The sequence below is a fragment of the Amphibalanus amphitrite genome, unplaced genomic scaffold, assembly GCF_019059575.1.
Source record: "Amphibalanus amphitrite isolate SeventyFive unplaced genomic scaffold, NRLGWU_Aamphi_draft 000113F_arrow, whole genome shotgun sequence".
Lineage (NCBI taxonomy): Eukaryota > Metazoa > Arthropoda > Thecostraca > Balanomorpha > Balanidae > Amphibalanus > Amphibalanus amphitrite.
The window spans coordinates 1-21,975 of record NW_024881608.1 but is presented as its reverse complement, the minus strand read 5'-3'; the positions used below and the strand labels follow the sequence as shown (position 1 = coordinate 21,975).

The 21,975-nt window shown below is 50.4% G+C and overlaps 1 long non-coding RNA gene across 1 annotated transcript; it reads right to left on the bottom strand.

Moving 5' to 3' along the window:
- Nucleotides 1–1,911: 1,911 nt before the first annotated feature.
- On the bottom strand, nucleotides 1,912–16,529 carry LOC122381062. The gene is made up of 2 exons (XR_006256461.1): nucleotides 16,403–16,529; nucleotides 1,912–3,787 (listed from the first exon to the last, which is right to left on the bottom strand). It is a non-coding gene; the product is annotated as an uncharacterized LOC122381062 (long non-coding RNA).
- Between the last annotated feature and the right edge of the window lie 5,446 nt (nucleotides 16,530–21,975).

Here is a 21,975-nt window from a genome sequence, read left to right as displayed (position 1 = left end):
GAATACTAAAGATATTTTTGGCATTTTTTACCTGTCATCACTCGTGTTCACAAAGTAGATCTATTTAAATTAGTGCGTTGCTACCTCCCACCACTGGATCATACTGAATCACTTTTTCAGCCGATAGGTCACTCGAGTAGAGGTTAAATATTACCTCACCGCTGTGTCAATATGCCGGTAGCGGCGTGTCGCTAAAGGTCAAGCCGACATATCAGAACAGACGGACACCAGGATCGTCGATCAGTAGTAGGCGCTGGTGCTATCGATTGTCGAACCTGCCATTTGCAGGGTGATTGACCACTGATTGGATATTTGAAGGAAACCTTTGGTCCCATTTCCCGTACTGGAATCAGCTCCGTAATGCTTAGTCCAAGTATGGCTCTCCCAGGTCCGCATGCCATCTCACATTCCCGCGCTCGGCTGTATTAATTCCCAGCGGTCTGTGACGGCTACGGTGCTAATATCTGCAATACCGACCGTCTCCCAGTCCGCTCAAGGTCGATTGCCACATTTCAGTGAGCTGAAAAGTTTATTACGTCCGTCTCTATTTGGCTTCCTGGTATCGACCAATAAATAAGCGTCGTGAAGACGGATGTTATGTATCATATTTACTTTTGTGTCTTTTCGGGTGTAAAGTTCCGACTAAAAGACGCTGGTGGTCTTCTCCAAACGGCACTGCCAGGTAAGATATGAGGCGACACGCGTGCCAATAACTCCCGATGCGGCCTGTTGCATCGTTCAGCGACGCCCGTAGCCGTGGCAGGAGCATGCTGCGTGACAGATTACGAATCGCGCGCGGCCTGAGCCACGCGCCCATCAATCTGAGTACTGCCGGGCTGGTACGTACCGCGCTACTGGGAAGGCGCCGCCATTACGGATGTTGCCCTCACGCCGCACTGCACTGATGAAACGCTGTTGATGTTCGGGCGGTGTAAATATGGTGCCTGCAGACTGCTGTTGGCAGGGGGAGTCCGGCGGCTTATTAACGTTCTAACACAATCCATCTTGAATTGAATTTCAGGAAGTTACAAATGACGGGGCGGTTTTCTCATAAAAGCTTCAGCTCTTTTTTATCCAGTGTTTACTTACAAACTTGAGTCTTTTGTGAGGTATGCTGATTTAAAATCAAATACATACTTTTACAAGTTAAACTCCGCAGTTTGAGGTTGCAGCAGTCCCCACACAATATGCCTTTAACCATAGACCCTTTGACCTTTTTGCCTACCTTTACCGTCTGTGCTTACATCCGGATCACAGCTGCTGAGGAGTCACGTCGACGTCCGAGGTCTGTGAACCACAGAGCGTACCGCTGTTCCGCTTCCTGGAAACATGGAGCCTTGTTTGCTTCGGTCTTTGTTTCATTCTCTCAATAGGCCGTTCGACCCCTGTCAGGGCTGTTCAGTGCTCATAGAACGTGGCTGTAGGGCTGCCTGCTGGCTTATCAATTGTGTCGGCGCTGATACGCCATTGATAAAGTTTCCAGGAATATGCGCACGAGTAACACTGGCTGAGGTCCATGTGTCATGCCTTGCTTATCATTGGCTGAGCTGAGCGTAACACTCATCCTGCGTGTGACGAAGTTCGGATTCAGTTCAGTGGGTTGGGTGTTCCATACAATAGGTATCATTCATTCGTTATCCGCTGTTCTATCCCGAGCTACCGCCTACCGGTCCCGAAAAGTATCTTGTGAATAACATCGCATTGCAGCACATTCAATCACGTTCCTGGGCCCTCTTTCTCTCCTCTCTCCCTCTCCCTCCTTCCCTCCTCCCCTCCCTCGCTTTCTCTCTCTGACCCTTTCTCTCATCTCTCTCCCTATATACTTCTCTATACGGCATTGGCATTTGTCGTTTATGTTGAGCATTCAGCACACGTAAACACCGTCCACCGACTGCAAAAACAGCACCGGTCTCCATTCACGGCTGTTTGTATTGACATCATTAGCACAACACTGAGCGACATCGTCCCCCCCGCCGCGGGCGGCGCCGGCGGCACTCGCGGCGCAGAATGACTAGAACCGGCGCGCCGAATCGGCACGGCATATCAACTGGCCCGTCCGTCGCCGCCGGCTATCAACAGTCGCGTCGGCCACCGCCGGCGGCGATATGTCTGACGTGTTGATCAACACCAACTTGGGCGACGTTTATGCTGGAAATAAACGCGAACATCTCACTTCAGAGATGGTCAGAGCACATTATGTCGGATGGCGACGCTCGGACTGAATAAAAAGCCGAGCTGTGGCGATTTGGTGTGACTCTGACGAGCACTTACACGACCAGCTGTGGCATATGCTGGGCCGAATCGACTGTACCACGAAGGCCCCAAGAGCCCGGTCTGACAGCCTCCTGCCTGGGCCGACCCTAAACCCTATACACTGTCGTCGTGTCTGACAGTCAGAAAACGGCACCTATGACTGACTTTAGAGCACAACAAGGCATGAGAATCTCACATTGCAGGCTGCTTACCAAATCAAGGAGGACCGAATACAATTACCGAGCCCCAGCCATCACAATTGTGCGCTACATAGTTACGTTACTTGCCGCTAGATGACAGGACAATAGCGAGCGTTCAATGGCAACCGATAGGCGACAGGCTCGACACAGGCGTCGGGCAAGTGATGGATTATTTCCGATGGGGTCGGCCTGGCGTGTCGTGGTGATGGGGGTCACGCAGGACGCTTCGAACCCATTATACCGCCGCGGGCACAGCCACACGGAACGTCGCGTCCCGCTAAGACGGTTCAGCAACCACCGAGACAACGCCGCTATCGTCCAAAAAGACCGTGAGACACAGATTGTGAGGCCCTATTGGTGGGAAAGGATTGCTGAGTAGGCCAGTCAGCGAGAAAGCCACGCACATTCCTTACATTGCGAAATGTCAATAGGTTTCACGGGATGGAAATACGATACATTGCGTGTGATGACTGACTCTCCATGAGACAACATAGAGATTTGACGGTAAATGTTCGCGGCGTCTCGATCATCGGACAGCATTGTCTTAGCACACAAGACATGTAAACTCACACAGAGTGGGAGTAGGTATGGTTGTACCTCGGTTTGCTGCAAACATGCAAACATGACGTTGTAGCTACACACGATCCAGCGGTTACAACACAACAAAGTTCACCTATACGTTGAGCATTTCCGCCAGTCACTAGCAGGCATCTTAACAATTAACATATGTACAGAAGGAAATATATCTACAAAAAATAGGGCTCAGAAGAACACAATCGTTGGGAACACATATGTTGTAGATTTTGAAAAAGCGGATGTTTATACGTAACGCATGTCAATACGCATTATGCGACATAGTAACGTTACGCCGCACTCGCCTTTCAAACGTTCAGCACAGTTGGGCAGCAACGGCAAACGGTCGGGTTGACCTCAAACGATTAGACAAGTGGCAGTAAGCGCTATGCGGCAGGCTCCTGAGTAAATGGGCTGATTAGTCCCATTGGTGGAGTGCAATCCACCTCCACAGACTCTCGTGCGTTGGATTGTCTGGAGACGGGTTCAGCAGACGTAGGCGTCTATTGATGTCTGGATCAGAGTGCGCCGGCTCCGTCCAGCAGGGAAGAGCCTCTGAGCAGTCCCGTCCAGGAGCGAGAGTCGCTGGGCAGTCGTCCGGCCAGCGGGCAGAGTCTCGGAGCAGTCCCGGCCAGCGGAGGCCAGTCTCAGAGGTCACCAGGTCGGGGCGAGGTCAGGTCCACCGCAGCACGTCCATCATGCTGGGCGGCACGCCGTCCGGTGGCCGGTACACCTCCAGCTGCAGCGTATCGCCCTGACGTCTGAAACACGGTGGCACAGACGTCAGCAGGCTGGCGTCTGAAACACAGCGGCACGGACGTCAGTAGGCTAACGTCTGAAACACGGCGGTACAGACGTTAGCAGGCTGGCATCTGAAACACGGCGGCACAAACATCAGCAGGCTCTCCAGTAGTGCCTAAGCAACGCGACTAAATTGGGACGTGTACTGTCGTCAACTCGCACAGAACTGTGCAATGGACTGTGGGCGTTTTTAAATAGTCGGCGTTGTTGAGCAGATTATTTCCGGCTCTCATGTTCTGGCAACCGTCAACTGAGGCTATTTCTGGCAAGAAAACTTTGGGAAGGTCATTACTAAGCCTGCCAGTATCAGTTAGAACTTTCTAACACAAATTATGTGATGGCAAATGCAAATGTGCTCGAAAAGCCGTAAGCCCGTGGAAGTCTGTAATCTGTAGGTATAGTCTAGCAGGGATATTTTGCTGTGAGAGCTGCAATTATATTTTTATGTGAGAGCTGCAAAATGTGCTTTCCAATTCCAGATCACGTGTAGACACGGCTGGTTATACATATAATGCAATGTGCCAAAAATAATGATATCAATTCTCCGGTAGCCGTAAAAAGAGATATCTTTGTAGATGATCTGACATTCTGAAATAGAAAGGTAACGGAATTCGGGGTATAAAAGGAAACGTACCTAAAAGGCCGCTTTTTGAGCGGATCTTGGTGCTGTTGCGAAAATGTGGGCCTATGCCCCTCAAAAATGTTTGGGTCGGGGAACTTTGTCTTTTAGCCTATAGCTACATTAAGGGGAGGGTGGCTTCGGTCTGGCTGGTAAAATATTTTGTTATGGTAAAAATATCATCATGGTTAAAATATTTTGCTAGGCTAGCCTTTTTGCAAAGGTAATTTAAACGTATCGAACATTTGAAACTAGTGGGAAGTCTAATCAATTACGAATCTTAAAAGCCATTTAGCACATTCGAGATATATTGGAGGCACTATTTAAAGGTAGTGTGCCAGCTTTCCTGGACCGTATGGAGTTAATGGCCCAGATAAGGAGAACCGGATTTTTAGAACTTATCCATACCTTCAAAACTCATGGGAACGTCTCAGTGGCGCAGCCAGGATTTCGTTTCGGGGGGGTCATCGCCTCCAAAGCGGGCCCCCTAGTGTGCGGGCCCCCACCCATTTTTCAGAATCTTTCCAAATTTTATACGCATTCTGCTGAACGGGCCCCCCTTTACCTACACGATAACCCTGAGCGAGTTTGAATCGGAAAATGTTGATAGAACAATAGCTCGGTAATCACCCGGTGTTCAATTTCTACGCGAATTGACCATGACAGAAATATGTTACTAACTTATGAGGATTGAGGTATGAATACGTATCTTTCGAGGCCGCCCCTTCCGCAATATGCATATTGCATAGCATATATGTAAACGGAGCTGTTGCCTGCTTCTATCGGACAATATTTAAGTATTCCCATGTGCCTGTCCTAAATCATCTATTGGCTGCTGTAGGAGATTGTGCCTTTATCCTTCTTCATTACGTGAATTCGCTCACAAGAAGTTTTAACCCTCGCCGGCGCAGGGGGAGGGGATGATGCAACCCCCTAAGGGTTTTCGCGAATAACTCGCGTAAAAAGTGGCCGATCGCGACAACACTTTCAGTACCTTTCAGTACCTTCAGTTGATCAGTTTTACACCTACCCTATAGAAATTGCATGACCCTGACTCAAATGACCTTTGACCTGTGACCTACTTTCCGAGACCATGTTTGGGCAGAATCGCGATTCGGCGTATGCCGGCTCGCATTAGCCGCGCGCTTGCAGTCTTTTCGTGGTTTCAAGCGTTCAAACATGTGAGTTGATGCTGCTCCCATGCATTAGGGTGGGTGTCAAGGTTACCTGAAGGTCAGGTCAGGTCATTGACATATGATGACCTCGGTACTTTTTCGAATTTTACATGTTTCTAGGCTAGTTTTTGGAGCTGAATCCGAATTTAGCAACCATTTGAACATTCACAAAGTAGTTTTGGTGCCTTCGTAACATGTTACGAAGCTGCTAGAGGCGGCTGACACGTAGGTACTACAAATACCCGGCAGGACCCCTACTGGTTGACCTGACCTGACCTGACCCGACCTGACCTAAATGCATAAAGACATCATCTGTGATCAAAACTAACATGATAACTATTCGTGATCAGCACCCCAAAAACCCTACAGCAGCCACTTAACAACGTTCTAACAGGTCCCGATTTTCCCGATTTTTGGGTCGTTGACCTGACCTGGAAGGTCAACCAATGACCAAGAACCTTAAAATTGAATATCATCGGCTTACTCTCGTCACGGGCAACACGTTCGTTTTTTCCGCGAAGCTCTAGCTCAATCATGGGCCAAACGCTGGGGGGGGGGGGGTCGTACCACTCTCCCTTTGTGCCGTCGAAGGACGCAAAATGGCTGGAATGGCCTGTGCCGGCGAGGGATAACGCGCTCATATGGGGCATGTATTGCCTTGGGCCGGGTTTGTTGTGGTGTGGTGATGTGGTGACGTAGATTCTGTCTGCTATCGAGGTCCCGGCAACACGAGCACCTCGATGCGATGGATATTTTTCCCAAACCAAAATGCTTAGCCGCCAAAAAGCAATCGACCGAAATGGATACATGACCCACGGACACAAGACCAACCAAACGCCCACCGATCGAAAATACCCCTTATTCGCGACACGTTGCGGAGCAAGCGGGTCACCCTAGCGGGCCCCATTCAGCCGGGGGCCCGGGCCCTATCCACACGGGGGCGCGGGCCCTATCCACACGGGGGCCCGGGCCACGTCCACCTGGGGCTCCGGGCCCCGTTCACCCGGGGCTCCGGGCCCCGTCCACCAGGGGGCCCGGGTCCCATCAATCCGGGGGCCCGGGCCCCGTTCTCCCGGGGGCCCGGGCCCGTTCTCCGGGAGGCCCGGGCCCGTTCTCCTGGGGGCCCGGACCCATCCACCCAGGGGATCCGGGCCCGTTCTCCCAGGGGCCCGAGCCAGTTCTCCCGGGGGCCCGGCCCCATCCACGGGGGGCCCGGGCCCCATCCACCCAGGGGCCCGGGCCCGTTCTCCCGGGGGCCCGGGCCCCATCCAACCGTGAGTCCGGGCCCCGTCCACCCGGGGCCCCGGACCCATCCACGGGGGACCAGGGCCCGTTCTCCGAGGGGCCCAGGCCAGTTCTCCCGGGGCCCGGGCCCGTTCTCCGGGAGGCCCGGGCCCGTTCTCCCGGGGCCCGGGCCCCATCCAACCGGGGGTCCGGGCCCCGTCCACCCGGGGCCCGTTCTCCCGGGGGCTCGGCCCCATCCACGGGGGCCCGGGCCCCATCCACCCAGGGGGTCCGGGCCCGTTCTCCCGGGGGCCCGGGCCCCATCCAACCGGGGGTCCGGGCCCCGTCCACCCGGGGCCCGGCTCCATCCACGGGGGGGGGGGGGTGGGCGGGCCCCATCCACCCAGGGCTCTCTCTCTCTCTCTCTCTCTCTCTCTCTCTCTCTCGAGCGGGCCCCTGACAGAAATTTCGGGGGGGTCAGCTGACCCTCTGACCCCCCCCTGGCTGCGCCACTGGAACGTCTTAAATTCTTCAAATTCTGAGTACCCCAGTGCGAAATTCGCCCCGACGGGTTGTCGGTCGTACCCCAACCACATTTCACACCACTATGAACAATAAATGCACACACTGAAATCGCTATTACCGATATGCTCATCCAATCAAGTTTCGATAAACCCGTTCATCATCATCTCCTGCGGTTTCGAACACGCCTGTTAGGTGGTGCGGTAGACCGTGCCCAAAGCCAGGGCCCCGGTAACGTGAGATAGCCGAGTCGGGGCAGCGTGCGCTGACCCAAGCATGGGTGTAACTTTGTATACTTTTGAGGTCCCATGTGGGACCCCAATGCGAACATTTGGGACCCCAATTGTCATTTTGGGACCCCAATAGTGGAGGCCCCTGAGACGCACCAGCTACTTTACAAATGGAGGTCCGATGTTCATATAGAAGGTTCTCTGTATAAAAAGGAGGTCCTTTGGACAAATCGGAGGCCCCGCTGGACAAATGGGAGGCCCTCTGGACAAATAGGAGGCCCCCTGAACAAGTAGGAGGCCCCCCGGAAAACAGGAGGCCCCCTGGATAAATAGGAGGCCCCCTGGAGAAATAGGGAGGCTCTCTGGACAAGCAGGAGGCCTCCTGAACAAATAGGAGGCCCTAGACAAATAGGAGGCCCTCTGTACAAATAAAAAGCCCCCTGAACAAATAGGAGGCCCCATGGGCAAGTAGGAGGCCCTCTGCAACTAGGAGGCCCCCTGGAAAAATAGGAGGCCCTATGAACAAACAGGAGGCCCTAGAACTAGACAAACAGGAGGCCCCTTTCACAAAAGGAGGCCCTCTGGACAATTAGGAGCCCCCTGGACAAATAGGAGGCCCCCTTTCACAAAAGGAGACCCCTTGGACAATTAGGAGACCCCCTGGACAAATAGGAGGCCCCCTTTATACATAGAAGGACCCTGGATAAATAGGAGGCCCCATGGATAAAGAGGAGGCCCCCTAAAATAGGAGACCTCTGGATAAATAGGAGGCCGCTTGGAAAATAGGAGGCTACTTTAACCAATAGGAGGTCACCTGGAAAAATAGGAGGCCCCCTGAATAAGTCGGAGGCCCGCTGGACAAATAGGAGACCTCTTGGGCAAATAGGAGGCCCCTAGAAAAATAACAGGCCCCTTGGACAAATAGGAGGCCCCCTGAACAAATAGGAGGCCCCCTGTACAAATAGGGGGCCTCTTGAACAAATAGGAGGCCCCATGGACAAGTAGGAGCTAGAGGTCCTCTGTACGAATAGGAGGCCCCCTGGACAAATGGAAGGCTCCCTTAGCAAAAAGGAGGCCCTTCAAAAAAGGAGGCCCCTGGACAAGTAAGAGACCCCCGGACAAATAGGAGGCCCCTGCACAAATAAGACACCCCTGGTAGAATAGAAAACCCCTGGATAATTAGGAGGCCCCTGAAAACGTAGGAGGCCCCCTGTATAAAGAGGAGGCCCCCTGGAAAATAGAAGCCCCCTGGATAAATAGGGGACCTTCTGGACAAACAGGAGGCCTCCTGGACAAATAGGAGGCCCCCTAGACGAATTGGAGGCCGCTTGGACAAATAGGAGGCCCCCCAGACAAATAGACTCTGTAACAGTAGGAGGCTCTCTGTACGTGCAAATAGGAGGCCGGCGCTCGGCCTGTAGAAACTTAGCTGTACAGGGTGTCCCAGAATTACCCGGACATTTATTTTCTGGCTAAAAGTACGATTGCGCTCGATTCTAATGATATACAAGCATCATACTTTTATAAGATATCCCTTAGCTATCGAGCTTGGGGACTGTGTGCTTTTGGTGACCGGTAACGACTCGAGTCAAGTATTATCCAGAGTCAAGTAAGAGTAGTCCTTTTCCGTTTTCAGCTTAAGCCACTAATAGGCAACCATGGTGAATCAACTCCCGTTTTCAACTTTGTAAACGGACTTTCGGCATGGTTTTTGCTGGAGAGCTTCAGCAGCTCATCTGCAAGCAGTTAGGATTGAGCAAAGCGCAATTATATCAGCTAACGAAGCCAGAGAGAGCATGAGATAAACCTGATTGACAAGCTTGGGCTCGGCCATAAAGGGCCATGCACCAGTTGTCAAACGGGTGGTTGCTTGTCATGGACAACAAACGTCACTGATCTAGCTAAAATCTAGGTAAACGATAGATCAGGATTATCTAAAGAACATCAGTCTACTTTCCACCACTATCTTCGCAAAATTTTGGAATTTGGGGTCCCTCGCCTGAAAAATATGCGAAAACTACGGGAAAAGCAGCGAAAATCAATACAATTCATCCCAAAAATATAACATATACAACAAAAAATTATATTGAAGCACACTTTGTGGTCTAACGAAGGTATTGTCATTTGAACCGCCCGAAAAGGGCGTGTGTGAACGTCAGATGGCTACAACGCCCCAACAGCAGAGACGGCCAGGCACCCGTCGAAAATCAAATTGTGAGACATTTTGAGCCACCGTGCACTCATTCGGCTTGATATGATGGCCCAACGACAGCCGTTAGCACAGAGTACTACTGCGGTAATATTCTACCAGTAAAAAAACCGGATGCCGTGAACCAAATGGCCATGAACGGGTTTGTTTTGGAAATCAAATCTGTTGGAAGCCAAAGGTCCCGCCATGTTCAGACATGGAGCTTCTCCACTTCAGATGTAAAAAACGCGGCAAAAGTGGTGTAGGCAGCAATTTTTGTTTTGGGGGATAATGCCTTATGACCTGGGAACACTTTGATGTTAATTTTATCTTATATGATCGCATTATCCTCCGGCAAGAGGTAAAAGAAAACAGGCCTTCACCGAGTTTCGGGAGAGCCGTAAAACAACTGAGACCAGCAATGGCTGGCATTTTCAATCATTGTCGGCTGATCGTGTAGCAAGCGTATCTATTGCATGTGCTATTTCACAGCCACCCTAGTTGACTATATAGGACGACAAAAAGAAAAAAGCGCAATCATGTTTCCCTTATTTTATACGCTAATTAACAATGTCCGGGTAATTCTGGGACACCCTGTATGTACAAAAAGGAGGCTCTCTGTGCAAGTAGTCGAAGTAGGAGGTTCTCTGTACTATACCTACAAATAAGAGGCCCCCTGGGCAACTTAGAGGCTACACAAATCGGAGGTCACCTATAAAAAAGCGGGACTCTGTTGGAATGCCTGTTTGAATAAATTGTTTTCCTGATATTCAAATTATTTAATCCTCGCCCGCACATGGGGAGGCAGTGGTTGCCACTCCCCCCCCCCCCCGGTAGTTTTTCTGCTCTGCACTAAACATTTTGATTGCTAGAAGCCGAATGTTTCGTATATCTGCTTCTCTATCCTTTCCTAGCGTCCACTAAAAATTTCAAGGTTCTGTGGTTTTTGGTTTCGGAGATATGACTTTATTCTTCAGGTAATGTCATAACCCAAATGACAAATGCCCAATATCCTGCGTTGGCTATGGGTCTTGTGAGCGTTTGACACCTTGATTTCGGCCTTTTTTGCCAGTCTTACCTCCCACCTATCATGGAACATGTTGTTCGATGATGTGTAGAGATGCCAGGATCAAGGTCAACCTAGGTCATCTAAAAATATTGCGTTTTAGGCAAGCTGAGTTGACTTTCGTGAAGTTTCTTTTACTGTAAAAGCTTCTCAGTTCATGATCTCATGCTATAGGGACACATTCACAATCGGTGCACACATCAGTATACAAACAGACACACACAGACATACAAACACATATCATTGACCTTGACCTAACTTGACCTGAAATGACCACAGCCAGCAAAAACCTAGTCGGATAGTGTGACAAAGAGGTTCTAGCTGGCTTGGCACCACAATACGGCAGCGTCATCGGTATATGATGAGCAGCGCACGTGATATTCCAACGGGCAACGGTGACCCCAAACAGCAACATTCTTTAGTTTGACCTGACCTGGAAAGTCAATTACTGACCTGATGAGGTTAAATTTGGTATCATTGGATTCGTCTCTTCCCAAAGAATCTGTTGCTCTTGACCGCGAAGCTTAAAATCTTGTTTGAATAAATTGTGGTGATGTCGAATAAAATAGTACCTACACAAGCAGCGGGCCAACCCATCATATACCGATGACGCTGCCGTATTGGTGCCAAGCCAGCTAGAACAGCTCTTTGTCACACTATCCGACTAATTTGCTGGCTGTGGTCATTTCACGTCAAGTTAGGTCAAGGTCAATGATATGTGTTTGTATGTCTGTGTATGTCTGTGTATGTACTGATGTGTGCACAGATTGGGTTGTGTGTCCTTATTACATGAGATCATGAACTGAGAAGCTTTTACTAAACATGCAGTCAAAGAAACTTCACGAAAATAATTTTAGATGACCTAGGTTGACCTTAACCCTCGCCGGACCTATTGGTTTTCTACATACGCGCCGGCCGAGGGGGGGGGGCGGGTACGACCCCCCTCGCCGTTTCGCCCCTGGTGGAGCTAGCGCGTCGCGAAAAAACGAGCGTGTGCGCCGTTACAAGACGCAGAGATTGGTACCCGATTTTAAGGTCCTAGGTCAACCGGTGACCTCTGAGGTCAGGTCAAGTGCCCCAGGGTACGGTTCAGTTTTTGGTGAATAACTTCGAAAAAACGGCCGCAGAGCCACGATTTTGGCAGCATCGTGTTCGCCTTGCTCAGGCGCGTCGAATGATATACTTTTTGTTCGGGTCAGGTCAACTAAGGGTGTTGACCTCAGGTCAAGGTCAGGTCAGCACCCCCAGGTCACGAAGTTGGTCGAAAGAGGTCATGTCGCATATCATTCGATTCTGCAGGTCTTCCTGAGTCCATTGGTGGCTTTCCTCGACTCGCTAGCTGAATTTGATCGGGAGTTATTGACGAAAAACTAATATGACCTTGATTACGTCATAAATGACGTCACGCAAGGTCAAAATTGCAAAAGTGACGCATCTAACCTTCCAAGGAGTGCATAAAATCACGATTCTGTGTGCTTGAGATAGTTGGAGATCGTTCCCGGCGCCAGAATAGCAGTTTTCATTTTTCCCCATTGACTTATAATGGTGAGGTCACGAAAATGACCTGACCTCATATGACCTTTAGGAAAAATCCGAGATATACAAGTTGTGAGACTCATAATGGATACTAGATCCTGCAAGTTTCATTTCCCTGTGACATCTCCTCTGGCAGTGAGGGCGTTGCGAAGTTGCGACGTCTGAAGACCGTGCAGAGGTTCACTTATGACGTCATAGGTCAGTGACCTGACCTGACCCAAAAATGCGGTTGGTGTCAAAAGATGCGGCTTGGATCAAAGGTCAGGTATACCAAGTTTCAGCTCTCTATCGCCAGCGTGTTCGGAGCTATCGCGAAAAAATCCTATGGGGGGGGGCGGCACCCGCCCCCCCCCCTCGGCCGGTGAGGGTTAACCCTGACCCTGACTGACATCTGTACATCGCAGAACAACATGTTAAATGATAGGTGGGAGGTAAGACTGGCAAAAAAAAAGCGGAAATCAAGGTGTCAAAAGCTTACAAGGTCCATAGCCAGCACTGAACGCAAGATGTTGGGTATTCCTCATTTAGGTAATGACATGACCTGAAGAACAAGGTCATATTTCCAAACCCAAAAGCCACAGAAACTTGAAATTTTAAAAGTGACGCTGAGAAAAGATAGAAAAGCAGCTATCCCAAAATCGGGTTTCTAGCTTTAAAAATGTTCAGTGTAGAGCAGGAAAACTAACTTGGGGGTAGCCACCCCCCCCCCCCCCAGGTGCGGGCGAGGATTAAGCCTCACACTTTCTGGGGTATAGGTTAGATTCCTTGCGCAATACTGTGCCATTAAATTCTTCTTTTTTCTATAATAAAGGCATTTTGTTTTATCGTCGAAAGTGAAAAAGCCAGAAATTTTCATCGATTTCGGACGCCACGGGGGATATTTACATACAATGTCACCCTGCTGGCCTGGATCCACCAGTATGGGTCAGGTGAACTACCATTTCTTTATTAATATTGAAAAATCATGGCATCCGGGCTGTGACGAAAAATAAGTGGCCTAAATCCGATGATAAAACTGGATTTGGGGGTACCCTAGGTTTGGCTTCTGAGCCTCCGGTCCCCCAGTGAAAATTTCTTAGAGGAGGCCCTGGCGTGGTTCGTAAATTACCGCTTCCGCAATTGGAGGCCCCTAATTGCTTGGAGGCCCCCACTAAATGGAGGCCCCCTTGGACGTTTGGGACCCCAATGGTGATGTCAAAGTTTCACCCATGGACCCAAGCCGGGGCCGCGCGTCCTCCCGGTGTCATGTAATAGCCCGGGGCTGCCCGCGGGGATGCGGTAGACCGCGCCCAAAGCTGCGGCCCCGGCTTGGGTCAGCGCACGCTGCCCCGACTCGGCTACCTCACGTTACCGGGGCCCTGGCTTTGGGCGCGGCTTCTGCTCATACTTTATGGTGCGGCGGTGGTGCGTCGGGCCGCGCGCTCTGACTTCGGCCAAGAAAAATGCGTCAGCTGATCATTGTCATTTCTGCCACTTGCGTGTGGTGAAATGGGGTCATAACTTAAGAGACGGCTTTTTCATATCAATTATTTTACATAAAATCATATTTCAAACCATAAATAATGTTCGACAGCCAAATAAAAGAAACAATACCAATACAGGCTTACAGTTTAAGGCTCGACATTGTGTTGTCTACGATTAGACAGCTGATAACTCATTCCCGTACGTCGTAACTCTATAATGACCTTTGCTTATTGTCACATGTGCGCCGCATTCGCGATTGTTGCCGACGCCTGTTTACAGGTCAGCCCACTACAGTTGTTATACATATAGAAAAACCGATAAACTTTTAGGCGAAAAAGGCACTATTCCAGGCCCATTTTTGATTTTTTTTGCGATATTAGGTAAAAACAGAAGCTTCTTATCCTAGGAAAAATAAAATGGGAAATCTTTCAAAGGTGGCACACTACCTTTAAACGGGACGGCCGGTATTTTTTTCAGCATGGTATGGCCGCTGCCACGGAAGACCACCTTAGCTGTCAGACGGTAATGTGTGGCCGGACTGCGCAGGAGCGCGGAGCACCGCCTCACACTCAACATCCCACCAATTTATTTATATCGCGATCGCACGCACATTTTCTCCCCGGGGGGCGCTGTCTCCGACGAGTGATGAATGAGATAAGGTGCGCGCCTCAGATGCAAACCCATTTACGCCGGCGGCCGGGCCGTCGCGGTCCGGTGCGCCGGCTCGACGGCCGAGGCTGAGCCGCAGGGACCCGGCAGCGTCCGCTGACTGAGCTCCCGCTGCACAGATCTCCGAGATCGGCGGCTCCTGAGCTCGTTACGGGCTGATCTTTTAGCTCGCCCGGACCGCTGAGCTGGTACCGGTCCCAGCCGCTGAGCTGATGGAGCGCTGATGGGATCTGACATCTACGACGGATGGACTGATTTGTGATACCGTCACACCTGTCCAACTCGGCTCCGTCGAGCTCCTCTATACTGGCTCGTGTGCTTCCCTGTCCTGAACTGAAAGGCTCATTGTGGCGCGTGCAGTCCTTTGATCGTAACGTCAAGCACTGCTGCATACGGCAGCCGGTGTGACGTGTTTAACAGCGTGATGAGGTGGCAGCCCAGCCCTACCAATAACGAGTGGACAGGGTGAGTTTCAAATATCCCAGTGAAGTTTTAGGTATCCAGTTGACGAGTTTTAGGTATCCAGTTAAACTAACAGAATGATGGTGCAATAACCGTGTTCAGTTAGTCCTATATCTAGGCATCAAAGGCAAAATAAGCATCCATCTCACTTTACAGAAAGTTCGGTAAACCAAATTGAAATCGAATTAAACCAACTTTCCGCCGATCGGAATTCACCAGAGGCACGTGTTTGCAGTGGCGCCCCGGACACGTGTCTGCAGTGACGCCATTATGACGTCACTCCGCAGCCCGGCTGTGTTTTGTCTGCGGGGCAGGGGCGACTGGGTTCCCGGGAGTCGTTAGCAGGCTTATATCAGAATCCCACCGGATCAGGTGATAGTTATCTCACGTCTTCGTCTCCCCGCACGGAAAAGGTCATTTTTATCAATAAATGGTGTGACCAAGAAGGCCAAGTATGGATTCAGTCTGATGCTGTAATGCTCGGTCTCCGATCCGTCGAAATATGATCATTGATTGAGCATTATACCATATTGCGACCTATAATGATGTGGGGTATGTAGACAATGTTCTGCACATTGGATTATGCATGCTCATTAGTCATTATCCATGTCCATCGTCATTGTCCAAACATTGTTGCCTAGTAGGTAATTGGTTATCCCTATCTACATAAAATCAACAAATAATACCTAGAACAGTAATACGAGTATTTCTGTTACGTATCATGGAAACAGCGGAAAGTTTAGTTTAAAAATCGCCATGCTACTCCGACACACATCGAGGCGTTTCATCTCCCGCCTACGATCAACGTCCTGCTCTACTGTCTCAAATGCTCCCGTACTTCTGACCTCGGTCACAAGCACGTTCACGCATGACATGGAAGTGACCTATTGACCTATACACCAGCAGGGGAAGGGGCGACTCGATCTCAATCTGCTGCCAGCTGAGGTCGTGGCAGCTGCATTGATCGCATCATCAAGGCAGTGGTGTTCCGTCCTGGGCGTGAGGGGGGAGAGAGAGAGAGAGAGAGAGAGAGAGAGAGAGAGAGAGAGAGGGAGGGAGGGAGGGAGGGAGAGAGAGAGAGAGAGAGAGAGAGAGAGAGAGAGAGAGAGAGAGAGAAAGAGAAAGAGAGAGAGAGAGAGAACGAGAGAGAGAGAGAGAGAGAGAGAGAGAGAGAGAGAGAGAGAGAGAGAGAGAGGAGAGAGAGAGAGAGAGAGAGAGAGAGAGAGAGAGAGAGAGGACAGAGAAACAGGCAGACGCATGGATAGGAAAACAGAGCCAGAGGTAGAGATAGAAAAGAAAGCGAGAGACGGAGTGGGATTATGTCGACACGTCTCATTAGTCCGTGCCCTTTTGATTTCCCGATTTCCCCTTATCCCGTGGTCCCTATCACTCGGGTCTGTGAACCGGACCATTCACTCACTGCAGCAGCTCGAGTCCGGAACTCTGGTCCATGAGGACGACATTTTCTGTTCCCATTCGGACCACGTAGTCGCCGGAGCGGAGACCGGCCCTGGCCGCACTCTGGCCGGGTTCCACAAACACCACGCTGAAACGCAAACACAGAGGTCAGACAAGATTCACAAACACCTCACTGAAACACAGACACAGAGGTCAGACAAGATTCACAAACACCTCACTGAAACACAGACACAGGGAGGGGTCAATCAGGGCTCCCCAAACACCACACTGAAACACAAACATGGGGAGATGGGTCAGACACAGATCCACAAACACCACTCTGAAACACAGACACAGAGGAGAGTCAAACAGGGCTCCACAAACATCACACTGAAACACGGGGAGATAGGTCGAACAGGGCTCGACAAGCATCACACTGAAACACAGATAGAAAAGGGTCAAACACGGCTGGACAAAGACCAGTCGCTGTTAACAACATTTCTAACAATGCCGTCTGAAACATTGCCGGTCCGATCCGGAAGAGAATAACGTTTTGTTTTCCCCTTCCTTTTTCAATTTATTAAGTTCATCCACATTGATTGAGGCCTGAGCTTATGAGCTACCATCGGGGAACTATTTTTCCCATACATTTTGTACATATCTGATCACACGCATGACAAAGCTCTGGAATGTTTATTCAAGGTATCTCGGGCACCACAACTTTTTAATTCGATTACTCCCAGGATAAGAACTACCCATTTGTGCGTTAAAAGGCGAAATTCTTTTCATAACGTCTGCATTTGAGACTGTTCCGAAAAGGCGAACCAGAATTCTGCTGGAGGCGATCCGCCCGACAAATGTTTCCATTCGACACTGCCGGAAAACATCACTGACGTCACTGTACTCGAAAAACAAATTCAGATCTGGCTCAAGGGACCGAATGACGAATGCACGCTCCAAGAAAGCCGCGAAGAGAGCAGGCTTGATTGAATGGATGAATTAGGAACAAAGTGAAGAAAAAGGTCGTAAGAAAGAGGGTACGAAATGATGCATTGGAAATTGAGATGCGCTAATTGGCAATGGCAGTGGCATTCCAGCTTGACAATTAGGTATATGGCATGTTTGTTTGTTTGTTATGCCTTAGTATGATGTTTTGTGCAGAAAACGGACACAAAAATATATGTGCATCTTTCTAAATAATAAGATTTAATACAGTAATAAGATTTAATAAATAATAAGATTTAATAAATAAAAAGATTTAATGCAATTAGGTACGGAACAGCGATACCCATTTTCTATTTCTGCAGGAGAAAAGAGAACAATTTTGCTCTTGATTTCCCTAGCTGGGGTGTTGTCACTACGCAGAGCTCTGCTTCTCAGGTACCTAATGGTAAAACAAATCCGTCCACGTCCAGGAGGCAGGGAATTGCTTGCCGGAAAACAGCCACCAGACATATGCTAGAACTTGGCCACCTTCCCCGCTGAGAAGCAATCTCACGCCGCGCGCATCCGTCTCTATATGTGGATTAACGTGCTCGGCGGTCGCACAAATAGCCCGCACGGCCGGCGGGTCATTTGTAGCACCCGTGCCACAAATGACCCGCCCTCGACCATCAAATTACCTGGTCCGGACACACAGACATGGCATCCGCGGAACTCCGGCACAAGAACTGGGATAGTTCGGGGCACGTCATCTGAGCCCGCCCAACACATGTCGTACTCTTTTTCACAGAGAAAATGGCCCCTAATGACGCTATTATGTCGGGAAATAACCACAGTGTCTGGGGACGAGGTCAAATGGTCGGATACTCCATAACCCTAAAGTGGTAGAGAGTTCGACTATCCATCTATTTGCACCCTTTCCCAACGCTGACACTGGAGATAACGACCCGACTATTAAATCCGTCCAGTCTCGCTTAGTTCCCTGCAACCTTTCTTACCGCGTTTCGTCTTTCTCACCTGCGGAGAGACAGGAAAGATAAGCTGCATAACGCTAAAATCATTCTATCATAAAATCATCATATGATCTATGTAAAATCATACTCAGGTGAAGTCCTCACACTTGTTATATCCGTCTACCGTCTACCACATGTCGGCGTATTTTACCTCTTCTCCATTCTCTCTGTCTCTCTCCATCATTTGCCTTTGTCCCTCTCCACTCTCACCAGAGACGTGAGGGGCGGTAAAGGACCTGTCTGCGCCACACATCCTGCCTGGTCTCCACTCTGGAAGAGCGCCATAATGGGTGCTACGGGTACCCTGCAGATGGCACCGCCTGGATGTAGCTGCCAAATAGTGGCCTCAATCCCCGCGCTGTGAAATGAATCCAGCATATATATTTTGTTCTTTTATCCGGAGAATGCTGCGAATAATTTTTAATGTAGGAGCTATAACTTTAAGAATGGGTTTGAAGGTACAAACAACCAGGGATATGTTGATAGACGGTAGGTATGTGAGTTGAAAATGTTATCTGTCGTTGGGACCGATTTATATGGCGCACGCAGCGCTCACCAAACAATCATAAAGCATTAGAAAGACGTGCCAACTCTTCTGCAGATCCCGGGCTTCACAGCAGGAAAGCCTTTCCAATAAACGGTTCTGTTGACTGTGCGTTACGCTGAGCCCCAGAAGCCGGGCGGCTGGCAATATCTATCGACCGCTGGCGGCCTGCACCTCTATGACGCTCGCGCAGCCCTCTGGATATCTGCTCTGTGCGACACACGGCGCCTCTCGCAGCCTGTCGGGGCGCCGAGGTGCGTTTTATGACGTCCTGGTCCGTACCTTCATGGTCGGCATGGTTAGCGCCGGTCCCTGCGGCTCAATTTTTGCGGACGCTGTGGTCGAATACCGCCAGGATGAGCGCGGGCTGAGTATTCGGGCATCCAGCGTCCACAGAGGAGCGTCTGTGACCTCCAGACCCCTGTGAAGGTATCCGCGCCACCGCGGAGAGGATCTCGCATACCGTTTCGTAGCGCTGTGGTCTGAACAGTGGAACTGCAGCTGCCGCACTGACCCTATCATTGACCACCAGATCGCTGAGCGAGGCGGGAGCCGTCGGGGAGCGAGACGGGAGCCGGCCGGCGTGTTGCGCGGGGCGTTCCCGCGGCGTGAGGACGAGGAATGCCGGCCCGCCCTCCGCGCGCCGAATTTGCCTCGGCTGGCAGCCGGCGCGCGCAGCTCGGCGCGGCCACCACGGTGTAATTGCCGGCCACACTGGACACTAATGACCACTGGCGGCGACGGCAGCGACGCGCGAATCAAGCAGCGCCGCCGCCGCCGGGAGAGCTCTGCAAAAACGCGAGACGACACGGGATGTGGCGGCGCGAGACCACGATTTATCCCGGACGGAGGAAACGCTGAGGGCGCGGGCGGGAGAACACAGCTGCGGAACGGGATGTGGTAATACAGACGGCAATCACTAGCATGTGACGAAATCAATTTCACGTGATCCAACTTCTGGTGGTTGAGATAAGACACCCAACTACGGCGAGGAAGATAGTTATGCTGGCGTGGTAAATAAGCATGGAAATTGGGACAAAAATAGCATGATTGTTGCTTTTTTATGCCTCAGGCCGCGCTGTTAAAGACGAGCATAAATTATGACTGCACAGATGACGTTGATGATAATTATAATTGTGTTTGTTGGCAGGACCGGGGCCCGGAGTGCTGGTTCAATTACAGACCGTAGAAACGCAACAACAGCCCTGATGCGAGCAGCACTGTTCGCGAGAGAAAAATTCAACGTCATTAATTAGGAGAAACTGCACGTCCGACACATAGAAGCCGTGAGAAAGATAAAACGCTCATAACAGTGACCGATAAGAAAATCAGATGACACGAGAAAGAGATAAAAGAGATAAGTGAAAATACTATAGACGGCATGCGGTACGCGGAGACAAGACGGGAGAGACCAATAAAAGGAGAGACATTCCTCCCCAGACTGGACGCGGCCCCCGGCCAAACGCGGCGGTATCGCCGCAAAGCTCGATTTCGGCGGAGATAGTCAATAAAAGTTTACGGTCTAGCGTTACGAGGTCATAGTCACTGGCCACCTTCGGGCCGGGCAGGAGCTGGCCAACCGGCCACTGGTCGTAAAGGAGCAGGGCGATGATTTCCCGCGTCCGATTGAAGCTGTGAACGGTGCGGACTGGCGCCCCCGGGTCGGGTGGACGCAGTCGCACCACTGACTCGCTCTGTGGGTCCCGCGGGAGGTTGTCAAATGTGTCTATCTTACTACAGTCCACCATGGATACAGCATTTCAGTTGCCTCCAGGGATGCGGAGCCGTGGAAATTTCAGACGGCTCCAGCTCCGGCTCCGGCTCCGGAGAAAAAAAATCGGCTCCGGCTCCGGCTCCGGGTGAAATGTCATGGCGGCTCCGGCTCCGGCTCCGGCTCCGAGTAAAATGATCCGGCTCCGGTGGCTCCGGCTCCAGCGGCTCCGACTCCGGCTTCTACTCAGTACATCCCCTATGCGATCAATTAAATACGGGTGGAAGAAAAAAGGCGATGGGATTGGTACACGTTGCTTCTGTATTTGTATAACAAGGCTATTTTGAATACCACATTGTTTTACGCCTTGTACTGTCAAACCGAATTAGGTAAATAATTGTTTCCTCTTAAGAAAAGGAGCCGGAGTCGCCCCCTTTTTTGACGGCTCCGGCTCCGGCTCCGGGCTATATTGTTTCACGGCTCCGGCTCCGGCTCCGGCTCCGGCTCCGGCTCCGCATCCCTGGTTGCCTCTGTGTGATAAATGAAGACGGACTGAGCGCTTCCAGGTTAGACGAAAAGTCCTAATGGCGGCTTAAGTAAACTGCTCACCTCAAGACGCTATAAGCCGGTCATCTTTCCAGGAGTTGAAAGGTTATCATAATCTCGCAGAGGGGATGAAATTCATGCAGTAATCATTTCACATGAGAGAATTACAGTTGCGTCTGCAGTTCATAATTAATATCATCTTTGTAATTCCATGGCAGATCTGCACTATTGCAGCAGCTTTGAATGAATGTTTCAAACAATCCGCTAACTGTAATGAGGGGTCGATGAATCAGCCTCCCAGCCTCCCAGCCTCAATTATTTCGCAGCGGACATTAGCCATAGCTCACCCACAGGACACCACCCGATTTAACTATACCGATGGGAACTGTTTAAAGGGAGATTATGACCTTTTTCCACAAAATCTGAGTTAGGACCATTTTCTGACAAACACAACAAGTATAATGTAAATTAAAACCATTTGCTCAATTCGGTACCTTGCCGCAAATCTCAACTTGAAGTCACGTTAGCGGGGAGCGCTGAAAATGACCGTTGAATAAGTACTTACATCACTTTTGGTACTTGCATGTAATTTTGTAAAATGAGCGTATCCTCACATTTGATCTTCATCACATCTAGTTAGTTAATGGTGGCGTATAGTGCCTTCAAAAGATATTAATGGTTTGGGGGGTGGTTTATGTCTAAATTTACGCAACATTTTTCCTGTTCATCATCTGTGGGCCATATAGCTGCTATTTTAGTAGCAACGACTCAATTTTTGAATCGGTCCCGCCGACTGCACAATAAAAGAAGATAGATACAACACTTTTGCGGCATCACTG